Below are 21910 nucleotides of genomic sequence, written 5' to 3'. Positions count from 1 at the left end.
ATATTTAAAAAACTAGTAGAGAAACTACAATGCTAAAAAGTCAGAAAACAAAATTTATTTTTCTGCATGAACTACAGTCGTAAATAATTTAAAGTATAGTCCACACCATCTCTTAAGGCTGTATCCCCACTTTGAACTTTAGGGTACAACTGTAGGGGCCTGCATGAAAACTTCTAAGCTTAACTACCAGCTTAGCTCTGGTCCGCTGCCACCATTTCAATGCATTCCCTCCCTGGGAAGCCTTGAAAAACCTTTACCAATTTCCTGGTGAATACAGATCCAAACCCCTTGGATCTTAAAACAAGGAAAAATTAATCAGGTTTTTAAAAAGAAGGCTTTTAATCAAAGAAAAAGGTAAAAATCACCTCTGTAAAATCAGTATGGAAATTAACCTTACAGGGTAATCAAACTTAAAGAGCTCAGAGGACTTCCCTCTAGTCTTAGGTTCAAAGTACAGCAAACAAAGATAAACACTCTAGTAAAAGGTACATTTACAAGTTGAGAAAACAAAGGAAAACTAACACGCCTTGCCTGGCTATTTACTTACAAGTTTGAAATAGGAGAGACTTGTTTAGAAAGATGTGGAGAACCTGGATTGATGTCTGGTCCCTCTCAGTCCCGAGAACGAACACCCACACAAACAAAGAACACAAACAAAAGCCTTCCCCCCCCCTCCCCCCCCCCCAAGATTTGAAAGTATCTTGTCCCCTTATTAGTTCTTTAGGTCAGATGCCAGCCAGGTTACCTGAGCTTCTTAACCCTTTACAGGGAAAAGGATTTTGGAGTCTCTGGCCAGGAGGGATTTTATAGTACTGTACACAGGACAGCTGTTACCCTTCCCTTTATAGTTATGACGCCATCCAAACCAGCGACTGTGTATAGCATTTACTTACAGAGTACCGTATATACTCGTTCATTAGCCATTCATTTATAAGCTAACCCCCCCAAGATGGATAGGTAAAAATAGCAAAAACTGTATGACCCTTTCATAAGCCCACCTTATATTGCAGGGATTGGCAAATTTTGGCTCCTGGCCCATTAGGGTAAGCCGCTAGCGGGCCTGTGTGACGTTGTGCAGTCTATATGGTTTTATAAAAACATGATAATAAGTGAATATAATGTAACTGGGATAGTTTTATAAAGATTTGCTAAGTGAATATAATGCAACTGGGATATGCTTTGTGCAAAAGGTCTCTTGTAAGGTATCATTACAAAGCTCATAATCTACTGAGTGTGATCATCCTATTTGTAGAAATGTACCACTCTTGTATCTAAAATTAGAAATATAAAACATAACTCTGAGAGCCTATTGTAATTATGTAAAGTGTGGGCCATTAATGATGGTTTGGAAGCTTGATGACTTCCATTAACCAGGACCATTGTCTGCAGATGGCTGTGTTTACCTGTTAGTCTTCTTGTATGTGTGTGTGCTGGCAAGTGGGCAATGAAGTCTTGCAGTGACATGTGATCATGTCACCTGAACTGGAATCCATCTTTAACCTGGTGCTTTTCCAGTGGTGGGGGTGGAAACCCAGAGGGACAAAGGGTTCCCGCCTTATGCAAAAGATATATAAAGGGGTGGAAGAGAAGAAAGGGAGAGAGGAGCCATCATGAAGAATCCACTAGCTATCACCTGAGCTGGAACAAGAGCTGTACCAGGGGAAAGAATTGTGCCCAGGCCTAGAAGGTGTCCAGCCTGAGAAAAAAAACTTACTGAAGCATCTCTGAGGGTGAGATTATCTGTATTCAGTTTGATTAGACATAGATTTGCGCATTTTATTTTATTTTGTTTGGTGACTTACTTGGTTCTGCCTGTTACCACTTGGAACCACTTAAATCCTATTTTCTGTATTTAATAAAATCACTTTTTATATAGTAATTTACTCAGAGTATGTATTAATACCTGGGGGAGCAAACAACTGTGCATCTCTCTCAATCAGTGTTATAGAGGGCGAACAATTTATGAGTTTACTCTGCATAAGCTTTATGCAGGGTAAAACAGATTTATCTGGGTTTAGACCCCATTGGGAGTTGGGCATCTGAGTGTTAAAGACAAGCACACTTCTGTGAGCTGTTTTGGGGTAAACTTGCAGCTTTGGGACAAGTGATTCAGACCCTGGGTCTGTGTGGGAGCAGACGGGAGTATCTGGCTCAGCAAGACAGGGTGCTGGAGTCCTGAGCTGGCAGGGGAAACAGGAACAGGGGTAGTCTTGGTACATTGGGTGGCAGCTCCCAAGGGGGTTTCTGTGATCTAACCCGTCACAGCCTGAAAGTTTTATTTACCTGGAGCGTCCGCAGGCACGGAGCCCCTCAGCTCCCAGTGGCCGCGGTTCGCCGTTCCCAGCCAATGGGAGCTGCGGGAAGTGGCGCCACTTCCCGCAACTCCCATTGGCTGGGAACGGCAAACCGCGGCCACTGAGAGCTGAGGGGCTCTGTGCCTGCAGACACTGCAAGTAAACAAAATGTCCTGACCCACCAGTGGCTTACCCTGATAGGCCGGGAGCCAAAGTTTTCCGACTCCTGCTATATTTTAAAAGTTGGCGTCACAAGAAACACTCAAAAGTTTTACTAGAATTATTTTAATGTAATCTAACGAAAACCCTGTTATAATATCTGAACAAATATGTATTCACCTTCAAAATTACAGTCAATATTTAAAATCAGTAAATGGATATTTTAAACAAATACCTTAGAACAGTGGTTCCCAAACTAACAACCTGTGAACCCCTTTCACTAAAATGTTAAGTCTCGCGAACCCCCTCCTAAAAATGAATACTTCCAGGGATTTTCTCCTTTATCCGAGTATAAATTATAAAAGCCGTGATCTTGGAAATATAAAATTTGTTTTTATGATGCTTATTACACACTATTTATTATCATTACAGTATTTTTATTACATTATGAAAATGGCAACACTCTTCCAAGATCTCACTTTTGTATCTTGTATCACTTTGAATAAGCCTGTTATAAGACAAGGCTCCTATGTTTCATCAAGGAGTATCAGATGTGAAACAGCATGAATGTATTTAAGAAGCCAACTCAAAGAGTTCCTCCTACACAAGCATTCAGGTCTTGAGCAGTCCAGGCAAACAACGCACGTTAAAACAAAGCTTAAACTTGTTCTTCATAATAATTTAAAAAACAATACTAGCTGCCTATTTAATTTTAAAAACAGCAAAAAATATCCACCTCCCTCTCCGTTTCTTATAAGGAGTCTTGAAGTTTTAATCTCCTCAGTGTGATAGATATGCTTGCTTTGGTCTGCTTAGCTCTTGGAAGTTCAGGGGCTCCGTGCTGCTGGCCCTGTGCTGTCCAGGGTCCCTAGGGACAGCTCTGTTCGCCATTAGGGAATTTTTTCCCCGAGAACCCCCTGAAACATTTTGCGAACCCCAGTTTGGGAACCACTGCCTTAGAACAATATGAGACTTGCAATGGATTTTTTACCTTCAGTTCATTTGGTATGATGTCCATCTGTTTGCATTTGGAAAGGAAGATGATGTCTGTCTGTATCTGTGCAAGTTATAATGATGGTGGGGTGGAAATTCATTTGCAAATTCAACACCATTAATCTGGGCTTGAATAGGGACTGGGAGTGGCTGGCTCATTACAGAAGCAGCTTTTCTTCTCCTGGAATTGACATCTCCTCATCTATTATTGGGAGTGGACTACATCCACCCTGATTGAATTGGCCCTGTCAACACTGGTTCTCCACTTGCAAAGTAACTCCCTGCTCTCCATGTGTCAGTATATAATGCCTGCATCTGTAACTTTCACTCTATGCATCCGAAGAAGTGAGGTTTTTACCCACGAAAGCTTATGCCCAAATAAATCTGTTAGTCTTTAAGGTGCCACCAGACTCCTTGTTGTTTTTGTAGATACGGACTAAAACGGCTACCGCCTGATACCTGACTTGTATTTGTTGTCTTTCGACATTTGCAGAGCACGCAGACGAATTCCAGTTCTAGTGACAATGTACCCATTTTGTCGACATTCAACAACCCAATTATTGAGATCTTTCTCCAGTTCAGGAAATGAAGCGTACCTCGTTGGGACATTTTTTTCTTGCTTCATGGCATGTCTTTTAGTGTTTTATTTTTTCGCCATTCTCTTACTTGCTTCTCATTGATACAGAATTCACGAGCAGCGGCGCAATTATTGTTTGCGTCTGCATATTCAACAACTTTAAGTTTGAACACTGCATGATACGCAGACCATTTTCTTTTGATTTCACCATTGTTCATTTTAAATACTAGTATGAAAATAGATTATTATAGTTATAGATTTTGTAGGACTTTATATAGGAATGTTACCTGCTTTTATCACTGTCAAATTATTATTGTTCTTTGTTTATTTCAAAGCATGTCTGTGGTGATAACAGGCTATTTAAATGTTATTAGAGATTTCATCGATTCTTCACGTTATATATTGGCTCGAAGCTTACGAGGTCCATTGGTAGAAATTCATGAAGAGATCTAATTGCACAGTAGCAGACTGACACCAGTGCTTACTGTATTTCTCTGATTGGCTTGTAAGTTGTAGCATTTTGTGAAATGCATGGGTCAAATGTCATGCAGATCTGCAGCACTGCTCTTTTGGTATTCATTTCAAGCCAATCTAGTCCAGTAAACAAAGCCTTTGCAACTTTAAAAGGTTGCAGTATTGACATCAATAAATGGGTTGGCAAACTTTGGCTCCCGGCCCATCAGGATAAGCCGCTGGCGGGTCGGGACGTTTTGTTTACCTGTAGCATCCGCAGGCATGGAGCCCCTCGGCTCCCAGTTGCCACAGTTTGCCATTCCCAGCCAATGGGAGCTGCGGGAAGCGGCGCGGGCCGAGGGACGTGCTGGCCGCCACTTCCCGCAGCTCCCATTGGCTGGGAACAGAGAACCACAGCCACTGGGAGCTGAGGGGCTCCATGCCTGCGGACGCTCCAGGTAAACAAAACGACAATGTATTATTAGATATTCAATTCAATATTTCCATAGAGCTTAAAATCATCAAATTTTGGTGCAGACCTGTTTATAAGCCAACCTCCGCTCTTTGATGCGTCACCTTTTTTACTAAAAATATTCGGCTTATGAACGAGTATATATGTTATTTAAGATACATTAAGATACATCAACTGATTTGATCCATAATTAGACTTGGCAGAACTGGATGTTTATTTTATAAGTTTGATTGAGAATACTGATATTTATTTAAGAAAAAACTTTTTTTTAAACCAATTTACATGTTCACAGTTTACATTTGCACAAAATTATGAAGGGGTCAAAACGGGGGGGGGGGGGGGGGCAGAATCATTTAATGACACTAGACCAGGGGTTCTCAAAGTTCATTGCACCATGACCCCCTTCTGACAACAAAAATTACTACATGACCCCAGAAGGGGGGACCGAAGACTGAGCCGTCCCAAGCCCCAGCCGGGGCAGGGGGGGGGGAGGCTAAAGCCAAAGCCCGAATCCCACCACCCCAGGCAGGGAGGGAGGAGGGGAGGACGGGGACAAAGCCCAAGGGCTTCAGCTTCAGGCCGGGGGCCTGTAACCTGAGCCCCACCACCCAGAGCTGAAGCCCTTGGGCTTTGGCTTCAGCCCTGGGCGGTAGGGCTTGGGCTTCAGACCGAGGCGGTGAGGCTCGGACTTCAGCTTTGGCTCCCAGCAAGTCTAATGCCAGTTGCAGCGACCCCATTAAAACAGGATCACGACCCACTTTGAGGTCCCAACCCACAGTTTGAGAACTGTTGCACTAGACATTGAGATTCAAATAATTAAAGCTTTATAACTTAAAACCACAAACTGGCATCGCCACATGTCAAAATATACTATTTAAATATCTTTTAATCTAACTCTAAGAAGTTCTCAAGATGCATTTTTCTTACTTTGCCTATCAGTAAATTTTGATTATTAATGGAAATATTTTTCATCAGTTTATATGTGCGCAGCAAAATCGACGTTTTTACTGGTATTTACCAATAAAAATCTAATCCTTCCAAGCCTATGTATAATCAAGGACTCTTAAAAGGACTCCTACACTCTTGCTAACATTAACAGTTACTTATTTTTTTAAATCCCCCTCTTCATAAATATTTCCGCACTTTAAAAGAAAATTGTTATGACTGCAGGACACCACAAAATGCAGAGTTCCTACAAAGTGGCTAAGAAACCCTTGATTTGGGAAAGAGACATGTAGACAAGGGTCTCATTTGCTTGTTCTATCTATACTCACAATTGTCTTGTGATTAGAAACCGTGGTGACCTTTGTCAGCAATCTAATTTACTGTATATCAGTAAGTAAGGCTTGGTCTACACTACCCCCCCCCAATTCGAACTAAGGTACGCAACTTCAGCTACGTGAATAACGTAGCTGAAGTCGAAGTACCTTAGTTCGAACTTACCTTGGTCCACACGCGGCAGGCAGGCTCCCCCGTCGACTCCGCGGTACTCCTCTCGCCGAGCTGGAGTACCGCAGTCGACGGCGAGCACTTCCGGGTTCGACTTATCGCGTCCAGACTAGACGCGATAAGTCGAACCCAGAACTTCGATTTCCAGCCGTCGAACTACCTGGTAAGTGTAGCCAAGGCCTAAGAATACTACTTAGAGAGCGGAATATAATAATAATAATATGGAGATATACCTATCTCATAGAACTGGAAGGGAAGCTGAAAGGTCATCAAGTCCAGCCCCCTGCCTTCACTAGTAGGACCAAGTACTAATTTTGCCCCAGATCCCTAAGTGGCCCCCCCTCAAGGACTGAACTCACAACCCTGGGTTTAGCAGGCCAATGCTCAAACCACTGAACTATCCCTCCCCCCATGAAGAGGGCAAACTGGTTATGGCATTCCAAATAAATTTGTGGCTTCGAGAAAGAACCATTTGACTTAAAAAGAGTGCATTGCTGTTTTTCACAACCTATCATCTCTCCACTCTCTCTCTCAAAAGCTTTAATGACACAACTTGAACTTTGAGTATATTCATCTGTAGACTGCTCAAAACCTTATTACATAAGTCATAGGGAAGGGAGGCGTATGACCAATATCTCTTCATAAATAAAATGCTTAAAAAGTACCTACCCTCAATATGGGTCTAAAGACTACTTGCTTTTAAATCAAATAAATAGGTAACACTTTGTCTGAAATAATCTCTCTGCTTGTACATAATTCTTTCAGAGACCAATCTGAAAGCACAAGTCACTCTGTCTAGGTACATCACTACACCCTGTCTGAAAGGATTCTACTACAGCAAAGACTATTATCGTTAAGTATTAAGTTATTTTAGCAGATGAAGAAATATTCACCACTAAACAGCTGACATGATCAGCTGTCTATAGTTTCAGCCACAGAACATGTTTGACAACTGTGCTATGTAACATGTTATGCACTCCTTATCTGATGAGATCATGAGCCATAAAGACACTAGTATACCAGGTTTCCCTTCACATTAGATAAGTCACTTTTTGTATCTTTTCCTAGGTTTTAAATCCCCTTCTCTCAGGGAGCACAATGAAGATTCCTCTTCTACCAAACCCAAAGACTCTGGGGCATAATATTCAAGAGTTACTTTCATTTTCCTAAAAACAATATAGCTGCTAGAACGCAGCCTGCTATGGAGGCGGCTTACAATCACCAGATAAGCTAATGTGGGCACCACTCTCCACATTTGATCCTTTGCTATTTCCAATTTTCAGCCACTGAAGTCGTATTGAAAATAGTCCGATGACACAGCCCCTTTTGTCTTGAATGGGCACAGGATTGGTCCACATGAAAGGGCTTTTTCTGAATTATGTAAGTCAGGGCACCAAGTAAAAAGCCACAGAACAGAGGAGATTTAAATAACAAGTAAAAATTAGGAAAACAATATAGGCCAGAGGTAGATCTGGAAATCCAGAGCAAGGAAAGAAAAATAGTGCACCTGTTGGCAGAATACGTCGTGTAAACAACTTAAAACCTTTTACAGTCTAACGGAGATGCGCAGAGCTAGGATTCAGGAGCCTAGTTGCTGCTCCCAACTCTGTCACACACTTCCCATTTGACCCCGGATAAGTCACTTAATTCATGTTTCTCCATTTTCCCATCTGAGAAATGTTGATAATGAGACTTTTGTGAAATGCTCTGACATCAAAAGGTGAAAAGAGCTATACAAATTCCATGTATTATTTGCGGACAGGAGTAAAAGATTGGGTTAAAATAGTTTAAAGTACTAAAATTGCTCATGAGACCGCATGCCAATTTATGTGCTTTTGCAATCACATTTTTCTATGAAAAAAAATTCCCCAAACTTATTGCTGTGTTAAAGCATCACACAAACAAAAGGTGAACCTATCCAACTATACAGGGAAAAAGTGAAAATGGCTACACACACACAAACAAAAAATATAGGAAAAAGTATTTTAATTTCCTTCAACCACAGTAATCCTAAATATTAATTATAATATATTTAAAAAATGGTTCAGAGAAGTGTGATTTTTCTACTCAATAGCATCCCCTTTAAAGCCTTGATCCTGCAATCAGATGCACATGGATGAATCTCTACACCCATATGGAGCTCCACGGAAGTGAATGGGGATTCATGAAAGCACAGGAGTCTGCCTATATGGATCAAATGACAGAATCAGGGCCTCCGGTTGCACATTTAAAAATCACAGAGTCCAGAAATGCAAAGTTAAGGTTCTAACAGTAACATGGAGTAGGCTGCATTGCACAGTCTAAAGTATTATGCCATATATTGTATATAAAACACTAAATATATTAAGCTACATATTCACTCAAAAGCACAGGAATAGCAAATACTATCTATTCTCAGTGCAATTATGACCCCATCAACTGAGATTTTAATACCACCTGATTGGTTGAAGGGGATGATCAGGAAGAATGGCATGTATAGTAAATAGTAATATTCTATTATACATACGAAGAATATTAAAGCAGGTAAAGTGTTCCTATCAATACTACCTCAATTGTAGCACTTTGTTCAAAGAATACAAGATATTTCAAGGTTCTGGGGTAGATAATATCAGCTGAGGGAGGTTTCTGTCAATCATGTAGGATGGCAAATTTCCCTCGCGTAGTTGCCCAAATTGGTGGATAACTACGTGAAGGGAAAGTGTTTATACAATGCACTCCAATAAACCATGAAGCTTCCCAGAGAAAGAAGATAACCCACATGACATACTTCCATACTGCCTCTTACTCCTTTTCTGAAGTCTCAGAGCAGGACTTTAAACATCATAGAACAAGTTGCTTCTGAAAACACAGAAATGAAATGCTTGTCTAGGTTTACAATAAAATACAAATGATTTGACATGAATATACAAACATTAATTTCTGTCAATGAGATGTTCTTGAACTATGTGATTATGGAAGCTGTGCGTTTTTAATGTGGATTTAGGTATAAGCTAATATGTCCAGAAAACAAGTTGAAATAAAAAATGTGACTGGGCTGCAGAGACTGCAACATACCATAGTTTAAAAAAAAAAAAAAAAAAAAAAAAAAAAAAAAAAAGACTGATCACATTCTCATTTGAGAAAATTCATCAATTTAAAAAAAGCAGCAGATGCCAGAGTTTACTGTACTCCCACTCTGGAGAAAAAAATGTGATTTATTACAGAAGAAAAATGCTTATCCATTTAACAAGCTATATGCTATGTTCACCAATAGCATTCAATAACTTATGAAATAATTTATGAATCATGCAATTGTCTAAAATAACTGCTAAACCCCCTTCTATCTTAGACACATGTTCATGTTGTTGTTTTTTTAAAAACTTTGGGCTTTGCAATTTCAAAATGAATAACATTAATGGCAAGCAAACGGCAATATGAAATATGCAATCATAAATAAATAAGAAAAACTATTTTAATATCTATGAAGCAACAGATACTTGAGGTGCCATGTTATCCTACTCTCAGAATATTTTCCTCCAACAATTGCTTTTTCTAAGTTTCATTCCTTTAGCAGGTGTGGGCTCAACCCACAGGTTGGTTTTTTTTTTAGTTCCTTTTATAAAGTAATTATTTATTTTTGCAAAGAACAGAAAAGACCACACTAGTGGCTACGCAGGAAATGTTGTCTGGATTCCTTAGAGTTTTTCAAAACAAACATTTCAGTTTGAAGTAACAGAAGTCCAAATCTGTGTGACTATATATTATAGAAGGAGGAGGAAGAGTGAAAAGAATAGAGCTATCCAATCATATCCCCACATATCCTTGTCAGTGTCCATGGGCATATCAATAGCTTATAGGAAACAGATTCAAAGACTTTTAACGGATCTAAAAAAAAACCCAGCTTGGACAACTGGTTTTGATCCATCTTCAGAAAAACAACATTGACCAATGAGATTAAGTCTCTGCACCATAATCAGACCTAAAATCAGATAAGAGGTCGAAGGAATTCAGATCTCCAGAAATTGTCAGAGCTGTTTCACCAACATTTCTTGATAATCTGCACTAAAAATGGGTTATTAGACTTAGGGCAATGACTGCCAAAATTTTCTATGTCAAATGATAGTTTATTGAGCAGAGGCTTAGCAACCACAAGGAGGCTCCTAAATTCCTTTTGAAAATGGGACTTAGGAAATTATTAAAAATTTTACAACTTAGCTTTTCTTTTTTCCTTCTAAAAACTTAAGACCTGAAGAATGCAGAAAGTTAACTTTTCCACAGGTGAATTTGTATAGTTAGCTTGGATATGATAATTTGGTTTGTGGTTAAAGAATTTAATTTCAACTGCCACTTAACTGTTTATACAACAGGGTAAAGATAAGGCAAATTGTATTCAGGCTGCTTTAGTAATACAAGACTGTGACTAAGTGTAAATGCAAATTAATTTAAAATTTATCAGCAGCCTAGAAAAATAAGAGTTTCAGTTTTCTTCTTGGTTACCTTGAGAATGCTAGATTTTCCTATCTCCTCAGGATAAAGGACCATAACTGGTCTCTACAGCCTTAAACTAATATATTATGACTAAGCCTTAATCCTCAATAGAAAAAAGCAAAGTAATTGCTTTTCTGAGCCTTATTAACACACACACAGATGTGCACACACTGTATTAATAAAACGGGAATACCTTTGAGTCTTATATAACACTTAAAATAAAGAGAGTTTATATTTATTGACTCTGGTGAATTACATAGCTCTCAATGTTCTCCACTATCCTGCTGTCTGGTAAGAAGGACAACACAAAATACAGCTATGTAAGAATTTATCAAAAGCATTCTGCAATTGTCAGGAGAACTAACCTGATTGATTCAAAAAGAACAAATAGCTGTTGTGTTTTTATTCCTTTTATCTGACCCAAAAGGGAAAATACATTACAATGTGGAGAGAGCACTTAGGGACTACTAGTGGAAAAAGTTATGTAAGCACAAATTATAAGAATGCCCTTTCTGATTACTTGAATTAGAAGTGGGGATGTGTGCTAGAAATGGCCTGTAGAGATTTACAAACCTTTTGAGTTGGTTTAGATACTTTGCAAGAAAGGCTATCTAGACCATGCAGCAAACCAACTTATTCAGCAGAAAGGCTGATGGACCTGTGTCAGTCACTCTTTATTTACACAAGTCAGTGACAATTGTGATCTGCAGAAGGAGAGCATCAATTCTAATAAGCTCACATCCCCTCACTCCAAAAAAACCTATGGACCTTTTGAACACTCACATGTATCAGTCCACCTCTATATTTTTGCTGTTTGAGGGAACAGGAGAAGTAGGAATCCATAAACTCGCTTTTAAGGCTTCCCTGTCAAATATAATAGCCTTTTTGCTACATATAGCCGTAGCGTGGGACTGGCAAGATTTACACTTGCATGCGTGTGTGTGTGACCAAGTTGAGGGAACGATCTGTAATTAAAAACTGAAGCCTGCATTTTGTCCTAGAAGATTTTTCTTTGGGAAAAAAAATGAATTTGAATTGGACTCCACAGGCAATGAGCCAAGGAAGGCTGATCAACTTCACTGTCTCAGCACTAGACCACCAAATTTCTGTTAAATCTGTAGGGTAAAATTTTCAAATGAATTTAAAACCACTTAAGGTGTCTACATCTACCCCACATTGCAGTGCAGACTACGGACATGTGAACTGAAGAGCACAAAGTGTTGTGCCGTAGCTGCCCCATGTGAATGCTGCTGACACAAAACTAGAAGATACCCAGATTGTGTTAACCGAGTCCTCGAACCAGTCTATATTAACACAAACTGGGTACCTTCTAGTTTGCATCAGCAGTGTCCATGTGGGGCAGCTACAGCGCAACACTGATGTGCTCTTCAGTTCACACCTCCACTGAGTGCAGCATAAACAAGCTCTAGATTTCATGGATTTAGGGCAACTCATTGGGTTGGCATGTAATGGAACAGAGGAAGGAGGATATGGAGAAAAGATTCAATGAACTAAGGGGACATTCAGGGAGCTGAAGAAGCTAAGCTGTCTCCTTATTCCCTACACCCCTCCCTCCCTACACTACTGGCCACTGTTGCCCAAAACCAGCTTAGCTCCAATGCCCAACTTCCACAGCCCCTAGTTCATGCATCCTCCTCACTAATTCACCTCCCCATACTAGTTATGAAGAATTTTGTTTAAAGAGACAAAAATATAAACACTGAAATGTCAAATACAGAACAAAGGACAGGACGTACGAAGTACAAATTCACATGCACTCACAACAGGGCAAAGACACAGAAACAGATACTTGTCAAAAAACCCACAAACAAATGATGCCAAAAGAATAGGAAGATTTTATTAAATCTCTTCATGACAGGGCTGCTTTATTCACACATCTTTAAAATATATAACCACTAGTAGCTAACTGATAAGAGTGAAGGGGATCCCACCCAACACCTGCTTTGGCAGTTCGGTTTAATAGCAGTCCTTTGCTAAGCTTTGACAATTACTCCCACATTCCCCCCTGAGAGACTAATGGTTTGCTAAAAATAAAATGGAGATTAGCATTTACAGTGAACTGCCTAAGCAATGCACAATTTGACAGAAGGTGAAATTAATCAACTCTGTGGTGTGCTAATGTCCAGATTTTCCTTTGAAGGTCCACATTTAAACTGAACCAATCTAGTTGAACACATTTATGTTTAAATCAATGGCACAAAATACTATTTTAGTTTTCCATTTCAACAGTTTGGTACCTTAGAATACTGTAGTAAAGCTTCTCACTTAACATAGAGCAAAATGATTCTACATCAGTATCACAGGCCTTTGTTTAGCACCTAAAAAAAAAAAATTACAAAAAAGTGGATTTAAGCAAAAGGCAAAAACTTACTGTAATTTCATGGCATGTTGGCCAATACACAGAACTTAGCTTCAGCATCCATACAATGAATCGTATGACCTGGGAAAAAAGCAGAATATGACCATTAAAAATATCAGGACGAAAATATATAATACTGACAAATACATCAATTGACATCTTGCAAATAGGATTACTGATGAAGAAAGAAAGAAAGAAAGAAAGAAAGACTGTCAAGCTTCTCTCCTTTTCCATGGAAGCGGAAAAATCTTTAAGCCACGGGGGGGGGGGGGGGGAGGGAGGAGGGGGAACAGAAAGGATGGTGGAAATGTTTAAAACACAACAATAAGCCAGCTACTTTAAACAACAAAATAGGTGGTCTTTTTAAAAAGGAATATTTAAAAAAATATTACTATTACAAATTGCACTGGGTATAGGCAGCAATTTATAAGTACTTCTTGATGCTAACTCCTAAGAGAAGACAACTATATGTAGAGATTAACTACTATTTTTGTTTAAAGATTTAGCAAAAACACATCGAATCACAGAGGATTAGGGGTTGGAAGAGACCTCAGGAGGTCATCTAGTCCAACGCCATGCTCAAAGCAGGACAAACACCAACTAAATCATCCCAGCCAGGGCTTTGTCAAGCCGAGCTTTAAAAACCTCTAAGAATGGAGATTCCACAACTTCCTTAGATAATCCATTGCAGTGCTTCACCACCCTCCTAGTGAACAATTTTTCCTAATATCCAACCTAGACCTCCTCCACTGCAACTTGAGACCATTGCTCCTTGTTTTGTCATCTGCCACCACTGAGAACAGCCTAGCTCCATCCTCTTTGGAACCCTCCTTCAGATAGTTGAAGGCTGTTATCAAATCCCCCCTCACTCTTCTCTTTTGCAGATTAAATAAGCCCAGTTCCTTCAGCCCCTCCTCATAAATCATGTGCCCCCAACCCCCTAATCATTGTCGTTGCCCTCCGCTGGACTCTCTCCAATTTGTCCACATCCTTTCTGTAGTGGGGGGCCCAAAACTTGACGCAATACTCCCTCACCAGTGCCAAACAGAGGGAATAATCACTTCGCTCGATCTGCTGGCAATCCTCCTACTAATGTAGCCCAATATGCCGTTAGCCTTCTTGGCAACAAGGGCACACTGTTGAATCACATCCAGCTTCTTGTCCATTGTAATCCCCAGGTCCTTTTCTGCAGAACTGCCGCTTAGTTAGTTGGTCCCCAGCATGTAGCGGTGCATGGGATTCTTCTGTTCTAAGTGCAGGACTCTGCACTAGTGCTTGTTAAACCTCATCAGATTTCTTTTAGCCAAATCCTTCAATTTGTCTAGGTCACTCTGGACCCTATCCCTACCTTCCAGTGTATCTACCTCTCTCCCCAGCTTAGTGTCATCCACGAACTTGCTGAGGGTGGAATCCAACCCATCATCCAGATCATTAATGAAGTTGTTGAACAAAACCAGCCCCAGGACAGACCCTTGGGGCACTCCACTTGATACCGGCTGCCAACTAGACAGAGCCGTTGATCATTACCCATTGAGTCTGACGATCTAGCCAGCTTTCTATCCACTTTATAGCCCATTCATCCAATCCATACTTTTTAAACTTGCTGGCAAGTATACTGTGGGAGACAGTATCAAAAGCTTTGCTAAAGTCAAGATATATCACGTCCACTGCTTTCCCCATATCCACAGAGCCAGTTATCTCATCATAGAAGGCAATCAGGTTGGTCAGGCATGACTTGCCCTTGGTGAATCCATGTTGACTGTTCCTGATCACCTTCTTCTCCTCCACGTACTTCAAAATGGATTCCTTAAGGACCTGCTCCATGATTTTTCCGGGGACAGAGGTGAGGCTGACCGGTCTGTAGTTCCCCGGATTCTCCTTCTTCCCTTTTTTAAAGATGGGCACTATATTTGCCTTTTTCCAATTGTCCGGGACCTCCCCCGATCACCAAGAATTTTCAAAGATAATGACCAATGGCTCTGCAATCACATCAGCCAACTCCCTCAGCACCCTCGGATGCATTAGATCCGGCCCCATGGACTTGTGCATGTCCAGCTTTTCTAAATAGTCCTTAACCTGTTCTTTCACCACCGAGGGCTGCTCACCTCCTCCCCATACTGTGCTGCCCAGTGCAGCTGTATGGGAGCTGACCTTGTCTGTGAAGACCAATGCAAAAAAAGCATTGAGTACTTCAGCTTTTTCCACATCATCTGTCACTAGGTTGCCTCCCCCATTCAGTAAGGGTCCCACACTTTCCCTGACCACCTTCTTGTTGCTAACATACCTGTAGAAACCCTTCTTGTTACCCTTCAAATCCCTTGCTAGCTGCAACTCCAATTGTGCTTTGGCCTTCCTGATTATACCCTTGCATGCTTGAGCAATATTTTTATACTCCTCCCTATTCATCTGTCCAAATTTCCACTTCTTGCACGTTTCCTTTATGTAGGGTTACCATACGTCCGGATTTTCCCGGACATGTCCGGCTTTTTGGGGCTCAAATCCCCGTCCGGGGGGGGGAAAATTCCCAAAAGCCGGACATGTCCGGGGAAATCGGGAGGGAGGGAGGGAGGCCTCGGTGGTGCTCGGCCGGGGCCTCTGTGGTGCTTGGCCGGGGCCTCTGGGGCTGGGGTCGGCGGTGCGGGGCCGGGCCGGGGCCGCTCGGCAGGAGCCGGGGGTGCGGTGCCGGGGCCGGGCCGGGAACCGGGGGCGCGGTGCCGGGCTGGGCCCCAGGCCAGGCCAGGAGCCGGGATCGCAGTGCCAGGACGGGAGCCGGGGGGTGTGGTGCCGGGCCGGGGTCCAGGAGCCGGGTGCGCGGTGCCGGGGACGGTCCGGGGTCGGGCCAGGCCGGGAGCCGGGGTCGCGGGGCCGGGCCAAGCCAGGAGCCAGTGCCCCAGGGTCCAAGCCAAGCTGGGCGGGAGACGCCGGGGCCAGAGCCTCTTGGCCTGGGCCGGCCAGCCGGCCGCCGAAGGGAGCCGCTCGGCCAGGAGGGCCGGACTGAGCCGCGCCGCACCCCGCCCCAGCCTACCTGCTGCCTCGCTGTTTCAGGCTTCCCGCGAACATTTGATTCGTGGGAAGCAGGGCAGGGAGAGGAGCAGGGGGCGGAGCGTTCAGGGGAAGGGGCAGAGTTGGGGCGGGGTTGAGGGCGGGGTTGGGGCGGGGCCCCATGGAGTGTCCTCCTTTTTAAAAACTAAAAGATGGTAACCCTACTTTATGTGTTTAAGCTCACCAAAGATTCATCTATTAAGCCAAGCTGGTCGCCTGCTATATTTGCTATTCTTTTTGCACATCGGGATGGTTTGTTCCTACGCCCTCAATAAGGCTTTTTTAAAATACAGCTAGCTCTCCTGGACTCCTTTCCCCCTCTTATTAGCCTCCCAGGGGATCTTACCCATCAATTTCCTGAGAGAGTCAGTGTCTGCTTTTCTGAAGTCCAGGGTTCGTATTCTGCTGCTCTCCTTTTTTCCTTTTGTCAGGATCTTGAATTCGACCATCTCGTGGTCACTGCTGTCCTGGTTGTCACCCACTTCTACTTTCCCTACCAATTCTTCCTTGTTTGTGAGCAGCAGGTCAAGAGGAGCACGGCCCCAGTTGGTTCCTCCAGCACTTGCACAAGGAAGTTGTCCCCAACACATTCCAAAAACTTTCTGGACTGTCTGTGCACTGCTGTGTTGCTCTCCCAGCAGATGCTAGGGTGATTGAAGTTCCCCATGAGAACCAGGGCTTGTGATCTGTAAACTTCTGTTAGTTGTCCGAAGAAAGCGGATAGCTCAGTGGATTGAGCATTGGCCTGCTAAACCCAGAGTTGTGAATTCAATCCTTGAGGGGGCCACTTAGGGATCTGTGGCAAAAATCTGCCTGGGGATTGGTCCTGATTTGAGCAGGGGGTTGGACTAGATGACCTCTTGAGGTCCCTTCCAACCCTGGGATTCTATGAAAGCCTCGTCTACCTCATCCTTGTGGTCTATAGCAGACGCCCACCACGACATCACCCTTGTTGCTCTCACCTCTAAACTTAACCCAAAGACTCAACAGGCTTTTCTCCAGTTTCATACTGGAGCTCTAAGCAATCATACTGCTCCCCTAGGTACAGTACAACTCCTCCACCTTTTCTCCCCCTCCTGTCCTTCCTGAACAATTTATACCCATCCATGACAGTGCTCCAGTCATGTTAATTACCCCACCAAGTCTCTCTTATTCCAATCACATCATAGTTCCTTGACTGTGCCAGGACTTCCAATTCTTCCTGCTTGTTTCCCAGGTTTCTCGCGTTCGTGTACAGGCACAGACAAGCACTTGGAGCAGCATGAACTGCTGTAAAAAAGCAGCAACAAAATACTTCCAATCTCCCCCCAACTACACACCAACCATCTAAGACAGACTGTAGGCACCTTTACAATGAGAAAATAGCAGCAGATAGTTTGGAAAGGGGACTTTGAGTGAAGAGGGCTGATAAGGGAGAAAAATATTGTAGTGATTCAAGAGAAACCTCATATTACTGAGAGAGTGCAGAGGAAGCCTGCAAATATGGAGAACATAGAAGATCCTGGTTCTAGACAGGGAGGCTAGTATAAGAATCACAGGGTTAGAATGGACCGCAAGTGTCATCTAGTCTAACCCCCTGCCAAGATGCAGGATGTGTATAGAACACAGGATTTTGTAGAAGATGGGAAACCTGATTGTGGATGGGCAGTGGTAGCCTGCTGTAGAAGCAAAAAGGGTTTGGAATACAATAGATGAAATCCTGGCTCCACTGCTGTTACTGGGAATTTTGTCACTGACATCAATGGGACCTGGATTTCACTCAGAATGATGTACTTTAATAACTGTTGATGCTGCACTTCTACATGTTTATTATCGTATTAGATTACACTGACAATCCTAGAATCAGGGAAGGTTTCCTTAGCAGGGAAAAGTATTTTAGTACAAACTTACACACAAGTAGACAAAGGTAAAAAAAATTAAGCACTTCATAATTGTTGTCTATACAGAAATGTATACCCCACCCCCAATCCTGCTTTTGTTAGTATTAGTCTGTTCTTCCCCCATCTCCTGTTTCTTGAAACTAACTTAAGTACAGAGAGATGTACTATCCCCATTCATGAAATGATTACATTATATTTTAGACAATAAAAACAAAGAAAAATATGATATTGTAGAAAAAATTTCTTGTACTCTATTTAATCCAGACTAAGTTCTCTTGCCTGTCACTGAATAGCTGAGGCTGAGATGAGTGTGTTAAAGGAGTCCTTTTTTTTTTTTTTTTTAAACACCCTGGCTTGTAAAGAAAAGGTTTTGAACTCTGGGTATGTGTAAGTTAACACATTAGAAAAATCATCTTTTTTAAAGTGACATTTTGTCTAGCACTTTTTGATTCTCCTCATACTTATCAAATATTTCTTCCAAATGTGTCTTTGTTTTAAATATTTATAACCGGAAGAACTGCATGTAAAAACAAACAAAAAAAATGATTTTGGAGACATGATAATTATGCCCATGAATATCCTGAAGATATAATTCATTAAGGACAAACCTCAAATGAAAGATGAAGGTATCTTATAAAGAGGATATTTATTTGTGTTTCAATCCCACAGAAACCTATTAGGCATTTATTTATACCTTAGCATTTACTTTTATGTAAGCACTACCAAATAAACTGCAGTAGTGTCATGTTAATGTCTCTTGGCAAAAGGAGTCTGCTCATCTATTCAGCATGATTTAAAATATCATTGAGGGGGCTACAGTTGAAAATAGGAGTCGTGGTGATTTCAATTACTGTATCAAGAACTATAAAACATGCTGGAATAACAATTCTTAAAACCAAAAAAATAAGTGGAAAAGGTTAGATTAACAGAACAAGGGTCTTTGATAAGTCCTGTGCAAAAATACATATTTTATGTTTTAAATATAGAACAGTCCTGGAATGTTCTTTGATCACAAATTCTGAATCCAATGAGAGAATGTCAGAATCCCAAAAAGGGGATGACATGTTAATTTCAGAGAAAACATGACATTATTCTTGTTTAGCTCTGATCACTTGTTTGTTACTTCATAAAACAAAGCATTTTTCTGAACCCTTATGACAGACATTTTACACATTTATGAGTAAAGGAAACCTGTTTTTCCATAAGTATTGCAACTTCCACATAGGCAACATGGCACAGAAGTCAACATGGCATTATTAGATTTTTAGAATGGGTTGAAGGGAGTAGATACCTTTATATACAAAGCATTAATTTCAATTTTGGAAGCTAAGAATCAAATAACCTAACCCGATGTTTATTGCATTTATTAAGTCATCAGTTTGCTGCATGAATTCTAGGCTCCTTCTGTTTCAGTATGCTGTATAAATCAAAGCACAGTGTTTGCTTTCTTTTATACAGTAATAACTTAGCATTTTGGCTTGAGCTCTAAATAGATACATCCTTTCTAGAAATTTGAAATTAAGCCAATACAGAGCTCCATTCACTACAAAACCATACAAAGCAAACATGCTTATTTCCTACCATCCCATTCAGCTGCTCAGCACTAACCACTATCGAACAATCCACTACAAACAAAAGTTTGGTACACATTTGTTCATTCCCTTCACACACACAAAGGGTTGCCAAAACACACAGTTCAAGATACAAACACAATTATTTGTTAACCACCCACATGTTCACTGCTGTACAATACAACTATTCAGACAGTGCCTGTCCAAAGAGCTAAAAGGCACAAGCAGATAACATGCACTGAGAGAGGTAGAAGAACATGTTAACTTAGAAATCCCTCTCTCCCAACCTATTTTGGATAAATATTTTAGAACAATGGATCTGCACTATAATTTTGATTGCTAAAAGAGACAGTGCAGTATACGTATTTGAAGGGTAAGATATTGCAATGTTACCAAATCTTAGAATTTTTGACAAAGTCTCAAGTGCATTGAATCTTTTAAGCTATGTTGAAAAGGATTAAAATACCAAATTTGGGGCAATTTAATGAAGAAATATTTTTGGCCTCAACACAGATTTTCAAAATAATAAACAATACATCCCAATTAATTTGTGATGTAAAGACAAAAGGGAGAACCTACATTGAAGTACTTCCTTATGTTTTGCAGTTTCAAGTTTCACAGGTCTGTTACCTATTATTAGAATGATCACATTTTATCCTAAGTTAGAACATCTAGTATTTTGCATATTATGAGCTCTTAAACATAAAGAGGAAAGGGGGAGGGGGAGGCTATCTCCTTAGCAGCAGAGAAACGAAAATACGAAACTGAAACATTTAACAAACTACCTTGTGTTGTTATGGTAACTAAAAATGTCTAGAAAGGCAGGAACAAATGGAGAAAACAGCAGCAAGTTCTTCTGTAAATTCAGTTAGATTTTATTATTTTTGTTTTTCTTCATTGTGGGTTCAAATGGAATGAGAGGAAATACTACATGAATATTAAACATCACAACACCCCAAGATGGACGTAAACATCTTGATTTTACAGATGGAAAAACGGAGGCAAAGAGATGAAGTGGCTGTAAAAGTTGACTGATACAACTCACAACTCTGAAAAGTTCTATTCCTCACTACCAAGAAATGGAAATGATTTTGTAGAATGAGCCTCAAATCTTGGAGGGAAGGCAGGAATTTCTCATTCTCCAGCATGAATCAATAATGGCTGCTCAGACCAATTGGAAGTTGATTGCCTTGGCATACCTGTTTAGTCTCTCCTAAAGGTTCCCAATTTAATGTGCCCTCTATTGGACTCCCAGGTGGTTCCCTAATCTCCTGCAGCTTCTGAGGGTATGTCTACACTGGTGCTGGGAGCGAGTCTTCCAGCCTGGGTAGACAGGCTCACTCTAGCCAGGCTCGAGCTAGCTCACTAACCACAGCAACGTGGACATTCTGGCGTGGTCTAGGGGAGCAGATGGACTTTAAAGTCCAAGCTTTTGACCAACCTCAAAAGTACACATTGCTGTTTTTACCGTGCTAGCTTGAGCACCACCAGTGCACATCTACCTTCCTGGGTTGGCAGACATGCCCCCAGATGCAGTGTAGAAATACCCACTGCAACCTGCAGCAGGAGTAACGTAGGAAAAATATGCACAGCAGGCTGGGAAAGAAGCAAGATTCTGGTCCACTTCCCAGCACATAACATAGGGCAGGGGAGAGGAGAAATCCCATTGGCCCTCCAGAGCTTTGGAAGGGAATGTCCCAGGGAAGACAGGGAAACACAAATAGCAAAAGGAGCAACAGAGACCGAGGAGGGCTAGGGGAATCAAAGAGAGAGGAAAGAATTTTTAGATTTCATTGACTGACATAACGTTGGGCAGGAACAAGAATTGATGGATTTGATTTAAGCAATTAGGTGATGCATGCTTTCGCATTTGCTCATTTGTAGACTGTCCTAATAGGAATGTCTTAAAAAGTCTGGTACTTTTGTTCTTGTCCACATAGGTATCAAATAAAGCACTTGCCTTTGCTCTGACCAAATACATTTAATTCAGGTGACAGTTCATCAAAGGCTGTTCACTTATTTTTGGAGCAGAAATAATAGCCACTATCAATGCAATTATAACAGATGAAGTACACCAACAACAACAGCAGCAAAGCAGCACCAGTTCAAAAAATGTTTTTAACAAACTGAGATATCATTTTTATAATTTAATATGGGTATTAGTCCCTAAATT

The 21910-nt window shown here is 41.2% G+C and overlaps 1 protein-coding gene across 3 annotated transcripts in view; it reads right to left on the bottom strand.

Moving 5' to 3' along the window:
• The window catches only part of SIPA1L1 (signal induced proliferation associated 1 like 1), a 388865-nt gene that overhangs the window by 154005 nt on the left and 212950 nt on the right, over positions 1 to 21910 (bottom strand). For all 3 annotated transcript variants that reach the window (XM_054025262.1, XM_054025263.1, XM_054025264.1), the window contains one exon: positions 13257 to 13325. The gene's annotated coding sequence lies outside the window, so the exon portion shown is untranslated. The remainder of the gene's footprint in view (positions 1 to 13256; positions 13326 to 21910) is intronic.

Source organism: Malaclemys terrapin, chromosome 4, assembly GCF_027887155.1.
Source record: "Malaclemys terrapin pileata isolate rMalTer1 chromosome 4, rMalTer1.hap1, whole genome shotgun sequence".
In the NCBI taxonomy this organism is placed as follows: Eukaryota; Metazoa; Chordata; order Testudines; family Emydidae; genus Malaclemys; species Malaclemys terrapin.
The sequence above is the reverse complement of the archived record's forward strand: the minus strand, read 5'-3'. Positions and strand labels throughout refer to the sequence as shown.